The following is a 12,762-nucleotide window of genomic DNA, read 5'->3' on the forward strand; positions in this document are numbered from 1 at the left end:
AGGAGGGAGAGGATCAATAACTAATGCCTACTAGGCTTAATACCTGGGTAACGCAGTAATTTCTGCCCCAAGCACCCATGACATGCAGTTTACCTATATAACAAATCTGCAGATGTGCCCATAATTGTAAAAGTTTAAAAAAAAAAAACAACTGGAGTCAGTCCTCTGAAACTCTAACATTGTTTTATCAAATATGTTTATGTAACATTCTACATACTTTGTTGTCATTTCAACAATGTTCATAAGATTTTCACCTAGAGGGGATTCCATTTCAAGAAACCACTTTCTTTGTTTATCCACAATAAGCAATTCCTCATCTGATAAAGTCTTAGCACGAGGTTGCAGCAATTCGCCTGCATCTTCAGGCTTGGTTTCTAATTCTGGTTCTCTTGCTATTTCCAGCATATCTGCAGTCACCTCTTCCACTAAAGTCTTGAACATTTCAAAATATTTTGTGAGAGTTGATTTCAGTTTCTCTTAACCTTCTGTTAACGTTGATAATTTTGGCCTCCTTCTGTGAATCATAAATGTTTCTTTCTTTTCTTTCTTTCCCTTCCTCCCTCCCTTCCTTCCTTCCTTCCTTCCTTCCTTCCTTCCTTCCTTCCTTCCTTCCTTCCTTCCTTCCTTCCTTCCTTCCTGCCTTCCTGCCTTCCTGCCTTCCTGCCTTCCTGCCTTCCTGCCTTCCTGCCTTCCTTTTTTTTTTTTTTTTTTTTGACGGAGTCTCGCTCTATCACCAGGCTGGAGTTCAATGGCATGATCTCGGCTCACTGAAACTTCCACCCCCTGGGTTCAATCTATTCTTCTGCCTCAGCCTTCCAAGTAGCTGGGACTACAGGCACGCACCACCATGCCCAGCTAATTTTTGTATTTTTAGTACAGACAGGGTTTCAACATGTTGGCCAGGATGGTCTCAATCTCTTGACCTCGTGATCTGCCAGCCTCAGCCTCCCAAAGTGCTGGGATTACAGATGTGAGCCACCATGCCCAGCCAAATGTTCTTAATGGGATCTAGAATGGTGAACCTTTTCCAGAAGCTTTTCAACTGACTTTACCCAGATCCATAAGAGGAATCAGTATCTATGGCAACCATGGCCTTCTAAAATGTATTTCTTAAATAGTAAGACATAAAAGTTGAAATTACCTGACCCATGGACTGAAGAATGGATGTTGTGTTAGTAGGTGTAAACACAACAAGAATCCCCTTGAGTATATCCATCAGAGCTCTTTGATGATCAAGTGCTTTTTCATGAGAAGTAATATTTTGAAAGAAATCTTTTGTTGAGACCTAAACAGTATTTCCCAACAATGAGCTTAATATATTCAGTGAATCATGCTGTAAATAGACATGCTGTCATCTAGGCTTTGTTGTTTCACTCGTAGAGCATACAGAGTAGATTTACCTTAATTCTTAATGGCCCTAGGATTTGGGGAATGGTAAATGTGCATTGGCTTCAGTTTAAAGTCACCAGCTGCATTATCCTGTGACAAGAAAGTCAACCATCCTTTGACGCTTTGAAGCCAAACATTTGCTTCCCTCTAGCTATGAAAGTCCTAGATGACATCTTACTTCAATTTAAAGCTGTAGCCACCCTCATCAATAATCATAAGTGTATCTTCTGGGTAACTTGCTGCAGCTTCTACATTAGAATTTGCTACTTCACCTTGAACTTTTATGTTATGGAGATGACTTCTTTCCTTAAAGAACATTAACCCACTGCTACCTTCATACTTTTCTGTTGCAGCTTCCTTAGCTCTCTCAGCCTTCATAGAGCTGAAGAGAGAGACTTGTTCTGGATTAGCCTTTGGTTTAAGGGATTGTTGTCACTGGTTTAATCTTTTATTCAGACCCCTCAAACTTTCTCCTTATTAGCAATATGACTGTTAACTTCCTTGTCATTCATGTGTTCATTGGAATAGCAATTTTAATTTCCTTCAAGAAATTTTCCTTTGCATTTGCAACTTGACTGTCTTTCACAAGAAGCCTAGCTTTTATCCTATCTTGGCTTTCAACATGCCTTCTTCAGTAAGCTTAATCATTTATAGATTTTGATTAAAGTAAGAGACATGCAACTTCTATCAGTTGAACACTTAGAGGCCATTGTAAGGTTATATATTGACCTAATTTTAGTATTGTTGTGTAATAAGAAATAGGGATGCCTAAGCAGGGAAAGAGATGGAAGAAAGGCTGTTCAATGGAGCACTCAGAACACACATAACATTTATCATTTAAGTTCTCTAATTTCTATGGGCTCAGATAGTGGCACCCCCAAACAATTACAATAGTAACATCAAAGATTACTCATAACAGATATATTAATAATTAAAACTGAAATATTGTGAGAATTACAAAAATGTGACACAGTGAATCAAAGTAAGCACATGCTGTTCCACAAACAGCGCTGACAGACCTGCTCAATGCAAAGTTCAATTTGTAAAAAAACACAATATATGAAAAATGCAATAAAGCAACACACAATAAAATGAGCTATGCCTGTACATTGAAAAATAACTTTTCTTTTCCCTGAAGAAAATGTTATCATTAATATTTATTGCTTAGTTTTATACATCCCAGCAGTGAGTGCAAGAGGAATAAGGCAGAGTACCTGCTCTCACAGTTCTCAGAATATTCAGAAACAAATGGCGTCTTAATAAAAATCCTTGACTACAATCTTAACTCTTCACCAGAAAACTTGAACATGAAATATGTGAAAAAGAAGAAATAAGGAATAATTTCCAGACATCTGGCTTGAGTGACTATGCGAGTAGCAAAATTATTAAGCAAAAATTGAAAACCAGTGGAGGCCAATATAGAAGAGATGCTGAGGTTATTTTGGTATATGTTGACAGTGACATGCATGAGGCATATCCAAGTGGAGATATCCAGTATATTCCTATGTGTGTATGTGTGTGTGTGTGTGTGTGTGTATGTATATACTTTGCTCATTTTATGAAAATTATATATATGCATGTGTATATAGTTACATGTATATGTATATTTACACATGCATATATATACACATGTATATATACACAAGTATATATACATATATTCATGTGTATATATGTATATGCATATACATATGTATATACATATCTGCATATGTATATGCAGATGTATATACACATATATGTGTAAAAATATTTGTATATAGATGTAGATGTACTTTGTTCATTTTATAAGAAAAAGAAACACTAATGAGTCACAACTATTTAAAACAAAATTCTCCATTACTATTTTAATAAAACATTTTGTATTGATTATTTTAAAATTTCTTTAATCAATTAATCATTATGGTTAGTTATATATTACCTGGACATTGACATAAAACATAGAGAAATATTACATATTCAAAAATATTTTGCATTAAAGAGCATGACAACATTTTGCCTAAAGCCTAAGATTACTTTGAACAATGTGCTGTAATAAACGAAAAGGCATCTCCATCGTTGCAATCAATTTGCCTAGGATTATTTAACTTCAAGCTTATAATTATTTCTTTATGTACTTCTTTTTGTGGTGTGTGTGTACACCCATGGCTATCTGTGTGTGAATATTATAAAACAGAAAGTCAACGGCATTTACAACATGTGATGAATATTACATATATATACACACACACACACACACACACACATACACACATATACATAATACATGCAAGTACATTTTAAAATAATCTAATAAATTTATATTCACATGTATATTCTTACTTGGTTATGTTTGGTATTTTCAAGAATGTATCTCATTAGAATTCAACACTCCTCTATCCATGTCCTTAATTTCAAGCAACCCTGAGGCTGACAGAGGAAAACGAAATGTGGAAAAGGAGAGCAATAAAAGAAAGGGCATTCATCTTACTGGAACATTGGCAGGACTCAAGAAATGGTCTTGAAGCTAGGTTTCTAGGAATCATGCCTAAATCTGCTTTGAATAGTTGGCAGGAGATCTCTTAATGCCTTTGTCACTTCCATGTGAAAGCAGTGGCCAGGAAGCTACAGTAGTGTGCATACTGCCCCCATGAATATGATCTTCATCACCTCCTACTGTCACAAACCACCAAGCAATTTCTGCACCATGGATGCAACCTTGCAAACACTGATGTCTCTAGAATTGGGGTGTTTATGTTTCTATCTTCCTCTTGCACTGTTTCTGCTTTTTCACATTGTTTAAGGCAATATGACTGTCTTTCACAAAAGGCCTAGTGAATCAACTGCTAGTGTGTATGCAGCAAACAAGCCTACAGGTGCAAATGTTTAGCTTCTACATTGGGGAGATAATGTGCAGATTTTCCAGAACTATAGGAATATGTTCAAAAATGACTGGGCAGTGAAACAAAATAATGATACTGATTTACTCTGTTAGGTAGTGGGAGAATGAGTACTTACCCCCTGCAGGTTGAAAAGTTGCTCAACCCACTCTTCTGTGATAAAAAGCAAAACAAAACCAGTCAAAGTCTCTTTCTACATTGGAATGCAGATCACATAGTCAAGGACACCAGAATTTACAGGAAGTGTTATAAAAAAACTAAAACAAAAAAAGGCGAAGAAATGAAAATGTTAATGTGATTTTGCTGACTTTGTGCAACTGCTGGAAAAGTTTGAAGAAATGAGTTAACTGAAACTAGAATTAACCTGACTTGCAGAGGAGATGGCAGAGAATAAAAGCAGCTTTACTGAGGGAGGACCTCTCTACCTGCAGCCTGAAATCTAAATTGTCTGAAAGTTCCCTTGCTCAGAGCCTTTCAAGACTTGAAAAGCCACATGCTCTGTGTATGCTGATGCTATTAGATGTACAGAATGTCAAGTGGCAGCTTTTACGTATCTACAACTAGAAGATCAGAATTTTCTAAGCACCATCCATTAAGCTTGTTCTGCCAAATAAAATGGAGGAGAGAGGCTACTGTATTGTAGTGAAAAAGTAGAATGGTGTGGTCAAGGCAGCGGCCGTTAACTTGTGAACTAACAAATAGGCATAACTCAGAACACAAAATATTAGTCTTCAGACTAAAAGGCTATGTTGATGTAATCTGTTGACTGTGTTTAGAAAAAAGTACAAATGATACGAAGATAATAGGTTATAAACTTTTAAAAGTCTTGAGACAGTTATTTTGTCAAAGCGAAATCTCAGGTATGGTCTGCTCAGCCTGTAATTGTTCAATCCCTAAAGCTGTTTCTAAGACCCCAATTTCCACAAACTTAAAATAAGCTCTAAGTCTGTTCAGCCTGACAGAATAGCATCCTTCCCAATGATCCATTCCGAAGGCACAATCATTGTAATACCTAAGTCGGATTCTTCTAAAGGCAAAACTAAGGTTTTTATATTGGCTAAAATAGCAGGTTTTCCTCACATACACATTCACTAAAATTGACTTGTGTTAGAGATAAGTGATTACCTCAGGGTCTCCCCTTAAGCCCTTATGAATGAAAGCCGTGTTTACTCTTCCTTTGCTTCCACTGTACATTGTGTGAGTTATCTGAAGATAAATTGTATTTTTAGATTATAGGCTACCAGATCCTTAGAAACAACATCCAAATTTGTAACAAGACTACATCAAATTTCGGGCCACATAGAGTAACTGGATGATACTTAGGGTCAATCTTATGCAGAAAAGGAAGTGAAATGTTCTATTTAAGGGGGCAGTGAATGTAGATAATGGATACTAATAGAAGTTGTCTTTGGCCTGCACCATGGGCTGCTGACAAAACACTTAAGTATGTATTCTGCTAGCTTCATTCTAACAAAGCATCAGTACATGTCATGTAGTTTAGGTGGGAAGCAATTAGGAATCTTTGAGAAAACAGTATATTTTGAATGGACAAAGCATTTCTCCTTTTCATTTCTACCTTTTTCCTGCACAAAACATGGTTATATTTCAAAGATTCGGCTGCCATCTTAAACACATGAAATGGAAAATACGAGCATGAAATAAGCAGAGGGGAAACACAGGATTTTACTTGCAATTTTGCAGACAAATCCTTATCAATTTAAGCCACCGAACAGACAAAGCCATTTCTACAATAACTAACATTGTCTTCTAGAGTGAAATGTTACTTATTTGTGTTATTTATAGATGCAATATGAGAATATTCAAAAGTATTTTAGAAAACAGATATCACCTAAATTGTAAAAAATCCCTGAGCAAACAAAATTAAAGTAAATATTATCAAGTAGTTTAAAAATAAAAAAGATTTTATTTATTTTTATAAGAGTAACCATTATTTCACTGGTTTTTAAATGTTAGGGTCTTTTAAAATCACATGGACATCTTGTTTAAATGATTATTAAATGGATACAAAAGCAGGTGAGCCCAGAAATAAATATTTTATCAAAGACTATTGGTAACTTTGATGTCAATTTTTCATAAACCTGATGTTCCACTGTTCATATTTTTGGGAAAGAAACAACATACTGGTTGCAAGGACAATTTTTGAGTCAGACTACCTGGGACTAAATCCTGTGGCTACTACTGTGAGCTATGTGGTCAAGAGCAAATGGTAAAAGTTTTTGCCTCAGATCCTCACGTATAAAATGCACGTGCTCATACAGCCTACCTCACAGGACTGTTGCAAAGAATAAATGTAAAGAATGTACAAGATTCCCTGGGATATGGCACATATCATGTAAATATAACATATAATCATGAAACATTCAGGTCTATTATTGAGTGAAGATAGAAAACAAAATAGATTGATTTTGTTCATAAAAAGAACCAATGAATGTAAAAAATATTGTGCATTTGAGACCAAGAACCATTTAGAACATAAGATACACACAATAATTAGCCTTATTAGCAGTGCTGTAGGCTAGCTGTTCTGACAAATGTAAAATAGGGGACCAATATGCCAAGTAAAGTAAATGCTGACTAGTAATTTTGATGTAAAACTTAGATAAAATTTAGAACATACACTTAATTATATTAACAAGAGGGCTTAATTTTAAATTGAAGTGTTGATGATTTCACGAGGCAGAACATTTTAATTACTAACTAGACAATTTAATATTACCTGAAAGTAAAATAGTCCAGATGCTTATTAAGTTTTGGGGACGGTATAAGTTAAATAAAATTGTCTAATTACCTACAGATTTGAAGCCAAATAATATGCAACTTAATTCAAAGCAAAAAGGTAACATACCCCAAAATTTCTTGTTAAATTTGGCTTTGCTCTTTCTTAACTTCAGAACATCTTAAAGCCTGATCTTTTCCCACTAAGTATTTTCGTGGGATTTTCTGAGCCATCCCCTCACCATTTTAAGATTGCCTTTGAGGATTTCACATGCACAGGGCTTTTAGTTTTTATTTGTTTGCTTTTGTTTTTGTTTGTCCTCTTTTGGATGGAAACTTTGATGCATCCTTTTCCCTGACAGACTCCAGCATTCAGCTTTTGACGAATTCAAGCCCGATACTCTATTGCCATAGTCCATTCCAGGCATCTTCTGACCTTCTTAGCTGCCTTTCAAATGCACGTACAAACTACAAGAGAGTCTTAATAATCTCTTTGGTTGATCTCCCAAAATCTACATTATTGTCAATATTAAAGAATACTGAGAAACCTATAAAACTTTCATAAATTGATGAGTGAGTTTCAGACAACGATAAGATACAAGATCAATTTACTAAAACCAATTATATATTTACTACTAATAATAATAATTATTGCTTACTAATAGTAATAATAATTTGAAATAATCACATTGAAGTAATGTTACATTACTATGTAATATTAACATCAAAATTTGTAAATATTTTTAAGCAAATGGCACAAAAACCTGACAGATTCCTATAGTGTAAACAAGGCATAACTGATTGAAATTAAACAAGCTTTAAATTAATGAAAAGAAATGTTATACTCATGTATTGGAAAACGTAACATTTTAAAGATGTCAACTTCTCAAAATTTGTCTAGAGTCAAAATAATCTTAATTAAAACTCCATATGCCACTTTAGTAGAGGTTAACAAGTTAATTCTACAATTTACATGAAAATGCAAATAATCTAAAGTAATAAAAGCAACTATGAAGTAGATGAACAAATTTGGAAAACATATACCATCTGATTTAAAGGCACATTATAGAGTAATAGCACACAGGCGAGAGTAAAATTGGGAAAAAATAGAGATAGAAATCAATGAAATGGAGTATAGATTCTGGAAATAAAGTCTCACATATTTGGCCAAGTGATTCTTAGCAAGGGCATAAAGCTAATTTAAGGGAGAAAAAGGAAAGTTAAAGTTTTTTCAAAAACTAAATATTTTAAATAAATAGTAAGGTACCGCTAGATATCTGTATGAGAAAAATGTACTTCAACCCCTACGTTATCCCAACCCCCCCAAAGAATTCAAAATTAGTCACAAGTCACAGCGTAAAACTAATCTTATAAGTCTTCAATGATAACAATGAATCTTCACAAACTTAAGTAAGGCAAAAATTATTTAGCGAGATCAGGAGCGCTAATTACCAAAAAACAAAACCTAAACAAAAAAAGCATGCTACACTGTTTTACAAAAGAATTTTTAAATACTCTTCAAAAAGACAATGATTAAAAAGTGCAAAAGAGAAAAGAAAATGTGACCTACACACTGGCAGAAAATATTTACAGTACTCATATCTGACTAAGGACTTGAATATAGAATATATGAAATTATATCTACGGACTTAAATATAGAATATATGAAAATCTTTTATGACTCAGTAATGTGAGAACAAATATCTTATTTTTTAAATGGGCAAAATTCTTTGAGAGACACTTCAAAAATGACAGCTAATAATCATATGAAAAGATGCTTAACACCATTGGTCATTAAAGAAATACAGTTTAAAAGCACAATGAGGTGCCAATGTACATGCATTAGAATGGCTACAATTAAGAAAGGTTTGATCTGGTGCAGTGGCTCACACCTATAGTCCCAGGTATTTGCGAGGCTGAGTCAGAAGGATCCCTTGAGGCCAGGAGTTTGAGACAACCCTGGGCAATATTTTGAGACCCCATCTCTTAAAAACAAATGGGAACAATAAGAATTTGTCTGTTTTGTACAAATTTTAATGGAACTTTTACTGTGAAAATAATTTCTGCAGTTGCTTAAAAAATTAAAAATACAGTTACAAAAACCCCTCAGTTTTACGCAATATAAATAAAATTATATGGCTATCAATAATTTTACATATATGTTCATAGTATCTATATTCATAATTACTAAAATGGAAAATAAACTCTATGTTTATCAACATTTATACAAATAAAAAGATGTACTATATTATTCAGGAATATAAAGGAAAAAAGGTATGCATGCAAAAACATGAAAGAATCTCAAAAGCATTATGCTAACCAAAAGAAAATAGGAATAAAAGAAAGCATGCTTTATGATTTCATTAATATGAATTTCCAGGACAGTTAAGCTAATCTATAATAGCATAAATGAAATCTATACTGGGCCCTGGTAAGGGCGTAATGTTGGAATGAGTATATTGAGGCATGAGGGAACGGAAGAAAAGGTTTTTATCTTGATTTGTGTGGCAACTATACATGTATTCTTATTTGCCAAAACTCAGAAAACAATGTTTTTAAAACATTTTATTGTATTGTAGATAAAATATACATTAATAGATTGATTTTTCTCAAAGTGTCATGCATAGAATAATAATTTTCTTTCAAACATCTCTAAATAAGTATATCATGTATTGAGGCACTGTTAGCTTTCAGCAGTGTCCTAAGAAAGAATGCCATGTCCTCAATTTACATTTTACAGGGACAATCAGTAAATTCACATAAAAATGAGATGAAGTATGATGGTGGTTTGATAGAGTTCTATTTCCTGAGACAGCAGAAAACCTAAGTTGCATGAGATGAAAAGGTTTTTATGAGATCCTGTGTATAATAGAATTATTTGTGACTGCCTTTTCAGAGATTAACAGTAAATAAGGGAGAAGACAACTATAGAGACTAAGGAAGACTATGAAAATGTACAAAGTAACAGAGTTTTAGATTCATGGCATGCCTAGGAAACTGAAAGAATTCATTACAGTTTGCAGAAGCAGGGAACTTTGCACGCTGAAAGAGCTGTAGGAAAGCTATGCAACTGTTTTAAAAGGAATTAACATTTTATATATATATACACATATTCCATTTTCCTTTTACAACATATATATGTAATATGTATGTATATATATATAACATATACAAGGAAAATCAAATATATTATATAAAATAAAATCTCCAGTTAATAAAAAGCTGACTAAAATTATTCGATACTCTCAAATAATATAAAAACCTTGACTCTATAAAGCATAATCCCTAGACAACTCCTGGTGCTAGACTGGGCCTAGAGTCAGTGAACAAGGGTGGCATGTGACCTAGGGATACACCAACTGGTATGGATAAAAGAGGGCTTGTGTTATCCCTCCCCTAGCCACGGGCAGTGCAGGTTGTAGCAAGAAAAGTGACTCCTTCTTTCTGTTTAAGAAGGAGTGATTGAAGAGTAGAGTACTTTTTCTTTCATCTTGAATATAAGCTCATAGTAGGAGAGGGTATCGGGCAGAGTGGGGAGACCCCCAATTCAGGATGAAATGACATTTCTCCCAGGAGACATTTCTAGACAGTCCCTAAGCCAAAAAAAAAAAAAAAAAATACCTGCTACCCTGAAGGGAAGGACCCCATTCTGTCCAGATTTATCATGAGCTGAGTTTAGAGCCCTTGGTTCCTGATTAACCACCAGCGATACCCAGGGAGTATGGCATAGGCCTTGGGCTCTGTGACATGCTGGTTTCAGGGGAGACTAAGCACATTCCAAGCTGTGGTGGCTATGGCGAAGTATTTATTCTGTTTGAGAAAAGCAGATAGAAAAGTAAAGGGGACTTGGTCTTGAACCCTAAGTATTGGCTCAGCCACAGTAAAGTAGAGCAATAAGTAGAATCTTGGGGTCCCTGAGTTTAGGAATAGGCATTAGTGGACCTTCGCTGGGACAGAAAGGATCCCATTTCTCTAAAGGATGAGATCCAGGCCTGGCAGCATTCACCACAAGCTGACAGAATGACTTTTGGGCTTTACGTGAATATTGTGTCGGACTGGCAGAACACCCATGGACCAGTGGTAGAAATGGCCACAGGGAAATGACCTGCTCCCTGTGGTAAGGAGAAGGAAGAGTGGGAAGGACTTTTTATTGTGATTTCAGTGCCAGTTTAGCCACAGTAGAATAGAACATCAGGTAAATTGGTAAGGTTTGTGAATTCAATCCATGGCTCTCAAACAGCATATCTGGACATGTGCAGGACCTGGGGGATCTCACCACCCTGAAGGTAAAGGCCTTGGGCATGGCTAAGTGCTATACTGGCTTCAGGTCTGACCTAGTTCAGTTCCAATTGTAGTGGCTGCAGGGGAGCTTGCATCACCACAACCCACGTTTCAGATGGCTCACCACTGAGGGGGAGAGAGAGAAAGAAAGAGAGACCACATGTTTGGGAGAAAGTAAGGGAAAAGAACAAGCATCTCTGCATCGTAATCCAGAGAATTCTTCCAGCTCTTATTTCAGACCACCAAGGCAATACCTCTAGGAGTCTGCCAGATGACATTATTGATGCTGGGAACTAAGTCCCTTTAAATCTTTGGAAGCCTTCCTACAAAGAACAGACATAAATAAGCTCATACTGTGGAGACTACAATAAATACCTAACTCGTCAATGCCCAGACAAGAAAGAACATCTACAAGTATCACCAACATCAAGGAAAACATGACCTCACCAAATGAACTAAGTAAGACACCAGGGACCAATCTTGGAAAAACAGATATATGACCTTTCAGACAGAGAATTCAAAATAGCTCTTTTGAGAAAACTCAAAGAAATTCAAGATAATACAAAGGAATTAAGAATTCTATCAGATAAATGTAACAAAAATAAAAAGAATTTGAAAGAATTAAGTAAAAATTCTGTAGTTAAAAAATGTAACTGACATGTAACTGACATGTTGACAAATGCATTACAGTTTCTTTATAGCAGAATTGATCAAGCAGAAGAATTAACTAGTGAGCTACAAGACAGGCTATTTGAAAATACAGTCAGAGGAGACAAAAAAATAAAAATAATGAAGCATGCCTATAAGATAAAATAAATATCCTGAAAAGAGTAAATCTCTCAATTTGTTTTTGTTTTTGTTTTTTGAGAGGGAGTCTCTCTCTGTCACCCAGGCGGGAGTACAGTGGCGCAATTTCGGCTCACTGCCACCTCCGCCTCCTAGGTTCAAGCAGTTCTCCTGTCTCAGCCTCCCTAGTAGCTGGGATTACAGGTGAGCACAACCACAACTGGCTAAAGTTTTTGTAATTTTAGTAGAGACAGGGTTTCACAATGTTGGCCAGACTGGTCTTGAACTTCTGACCTCAGGCCTCCCAAAGTGCTGGGATTACAGGCAGGAGTCACCGTGCCCAGCATAAAAAGAGTAAATCTAACAGTGATTGGCCTTAAAGAGGAGGTGGAGAATGAGATGAGGGTAGAAAGATTATCCAAAGGGAGAATATGAAAGAACTTCCCAAACCCAGAGAAAGATATTGACATTCAAATATGACAAAATTATAGAACCCCAAGCACATTTTAACAATCAAGTATGAAAAAATTATAGAACACTAAGCATATTTAAGTTAAGTAAGATTACCTCATGCATTTAATTATCAAACACCCAAAGTGTTTCTGGTACATTTTGTCTTTTTTTCTTATTGTTTTCAAAGAATGTATTTATTTATGCCTTAATTTCATTATTTACCCAGGAGTTATTTGGG

The sequence above is a fragment of the Macaca nemestrina genome, chromosome 7 (genome assembly GCF_043159975.1).
Source record: "Macaca nemestrina isolate mMacNem1 chromosome 7, mMacNem.hap1, whole genome shotgun sequence".
Taxonomy (NCBI): Eukaryota; Metazoa; Chordata; class Mammalia; order Primates; family Cercopithecidae; genus Macaca; species Macaca nemestrina.